We start from the raw sequence: 3,283 nt of genomic DNA on the forward strand, positions 1-3,283 counted from the left end.
GAAAACCTTAGTAATAATAAGATTGGCTATTTATTAAATATCCACTATGAATCTGTGTTAAATCATTCATAATTATTATTTAATTTTAAAGTTATATAAATTACAAAATATCCATGCTCATTATTTTAAAAGTAATATAGATGGACAAAATGAAAAAATAAATCCCTTGTAATCCCATCTCCCAAAGATAATCAGCATTAACGTTTGGCGTGTATATCAAACAGGAAGGAGGTGTAGATATTATGCATGAGGTCAAATATCTACATAAAAAGTCACTACACTGGTAGCAATCTGAACTCCAGTTCTTTCATTTGATGAATGTTTATTGAGAACATTAACTCTGTTCTGAGAATCAGGATTACAGATCCTTAAGGAATAAGGCAGACAAGATTTTTGTTTCCATGAACAAAATCTAGTGGGAGAACCAATCAATTCACAAATGATCACTGAAAATGGCAAGTGCCACAAAGAAAAGAAAAATGAGACACCTTCACATTGTTAGAGCCTGGGTAGCTCAGTTGGTAGAGCATCAGACTTTTAATCTGAGGGCCCAGGGTTCAAGTCCCTGTCCAGGCACTAAGTTCCTATATTTTCTTGGGCCAGAGAATACTAAACTTGGGCTTCCCTCATGGCTCAGAGGGTAAAGAATCCACCTGCAATGCAGGAGACACAGGTTCCATCCCTGGGCCAGGAAGAGCCTCTGGAGGAGGAAATGGCAACCCACTTCTATATTCTTGCCTGAAAAATCCCATGGACAGAAGAGCCTGGTGGGCTACAGTCCAAAGGGTTACAGAAGGTCAGGCATGACTGAGCACCTTCCAAATGGGGAAGGTAATAACTTGGAATAGGCCAAAGAATGATTTTTTGCAGAAATAATATTTCAATTGTTTAAAGAAACATTTAAATTGCACTTATTATGTCACGTTGTGTTTTTTTTTAAGCAAATGCTAATGCACTTAGACTTCCAAAAATCCTATGATGTAGGTGTTATTATCACACCTATCACACACAGATGGGGAAACTGGGGCACAGAGAGGCTGAGTACCTTTTCCAAGGTCACACAGCTAGAAAGTGGTGAAGCCCAAGATATATAGATCCAAGCAGGTTGGCTCTAAAGTCATGCTTGTGACCACTCCCCTTCACTGCCTCTGTTTGAACTGAGATTCGAATAATAAGTCTTTGTCCATGCAAAGATCTGGAGAGAGTACTCAAACAGAAGGGACAGCGGGGAAAAAAACAAAGAAGTAGAAATTGTGCTTGGCATGACTGAGTATCAGAGAGAATGTCAAGCTAGATTATGCAGGGCCTTGTAGCCCAGAGGTAACCTTTTGGGTTTTATCTTAACAGTAATAGGAAGAAATTGGATATTTTCATCTGAGAAGTAACTTGATCATGTTTACATTTTAAAGAGATTCCTTTGCCTGTTGGACAGAGAACAGAATTTAGGGGTTGCAAATCAGAGTGGATGCATGGACCTGGAAAGGGTTCAAACTAAAGGTGAAAGTAGCTTGCACAAGGGTAATAGCTCAGGAAATGGAGAGAAATAGAAAAATTTGGCCAATTTAAAGTTATATTTTCCCCCTTTAAATCTCACTTACTGCCTTAGAGAAAAGCATTTTGGAGAAAGTTCCTTGCTAAGCAAAGGAAGGCCTCCTTGTGGGGTTGCATCGGAGGCATAAAAATGATAGGGGCTGGTCCTTTATAAATCATGAGCTGGAATCAATGCAAGAGTTTGTCACAAAGGTACAGGAAATAATACCTAACACTAAGTGAATAGCTAATGTGTTCCAGGTGCCATTCCAAGTTTTTTCCATATACTAACTTATCAACTCCTCGTAATAATCCTATGAGAAATGTGTTGTCATTCATCCCACTTTACAGACAGGTTAAGTCAAACCTACTCAAGGCCACAAAGCTGGTAAATGGCAGAGCTGAGTTTTCAACCCAGGCAGGTTGAATTAGAGACCATGGCTGTTAGCCACGACACTGACCTGCTTTTGAGAGATATCCACTAATCCAGCCCACAGGCCTAGGGAGCTACCAGATGGCAGATGGGCGTGCACACAGCAACAGCAGCAAGGGCCTTCCATTATTTTCTAAGAATGGTTTGGGCATTAAAAAAAGAAAATGTACAGACGGTCCTTCTTTCCATGCTGGATGTCACATAAATCCCATTCATGCAACCACAGTCCAGGCCACCAGTTGCTTATCCAGGAAGGAGAGGGAGCAACACATGAGGCCAACTGCATATCAGGGCTTTAAAGCTGGGTACCAGGCCTGGTTCCAAGTTGGAAAAGGCGTACTTCAAGGCTGTTTGTATTGTCACCCTGCTTGTTTAACTTATACGCAGAGTACATCATGTGAAATGCCTGATTGGATGAAGCACAAGCTGGAATCAAGATTGCTGGGAGAAATATCAATAACCTCAGATATGCAGATGACACCACCCTTATGACAGAAAGCAAAGAAGAACTAAAGAGCTTCTTGATGTGAGTGAAAGAGGAGAGTGAAAAAACTGGCTTAAAACTCAACATTCGGAAAACTAAGATCATGGTATCCGGTCCCATCACCTCACGGCAAATAGATGGGGAAACAATGGAAACAAAGACAGATTTTATTTTGGGGGGCTCCAAAATCACTGCAGATGGTGACTGCAACTAAAAGACACTTGCTCCTTGGAAGGAAAGTTATGACCAACCTAGACAGCATATTAAAAAGTAGAGACATTACTTTGCTGACAAAGGTCGGTCTAGTCAAGACTATGGTTTCTCCAGTGGTCATGTATGGATGTGATAGTTGGACTATAAAGAAAGCTGAGCACTGAAAAATTGATGCTTTTGAACTGTGGTGTTGGAGAAGACTCTTGAGAGTCCCTTGGACTGCAAGGAGATCCAACTTGTCCATCCTAAAGAAAATCAGTCCTGAATATTCATTGGAAGGACTGATGCTGAAGCTGGAACTGCAATACTTGGGCCACCTGATGTGAAGAACTGACTCTTCCGAAAAGACCCTGATGCTGGGAAAGATTGAGGGCAGGAGGAGAAGGGGACAACAGAGGATGAGATGGTTGGATTCCATCACCGACTCAATAGACATGAGTTTGAACAAGTTGATAGACAGGGAAGCCTGGCATGCTGCAGTTCACGGGTTCACAAAGAGTCAGACACGACTGAGTGACTGAACTGAACTGAACTGACCAGGCCTAGGCAACTTGGATGCTGAGTCTCAAGGTGGCAAATCAGGAGATATGAGAAGATTAATTTGACAATAAACTGGCAATTAT

The 3,283-nt window shown here is 41.2% G+C and overlaps 1 non-coding gene across 1 annotated transcript; it reads left to right on the forward strand.

Moving 5' to 3' along the window:
- The first annotated feature begins 503 nt into the window (after positions 1 to 503).
- On the forward strand, positions 504 to 576 carry TRNAK-UUU (transfer RNA lysine (anticodon UUU)). The gene has a single exon. It is a non-coding gene; the product is annotated as a tRNA-Lys (tRNA).
- Positions 577 to 3,283: the final 2,707 nt, after the last annotated feature.

This window comes from Muntiacus reevesi, chromosome 1 (assembly GCF_963930625.1).
Source record: "Muntiacus reevesi chromosome 1, mMunRee1.1, whole genome shotgun sequence".
NCBI lineage: Eukaryota > Metazoa > Chordata > Mammalia > Artiodactyla > Cervidae > Muntiacus > Muntiacus reevesi.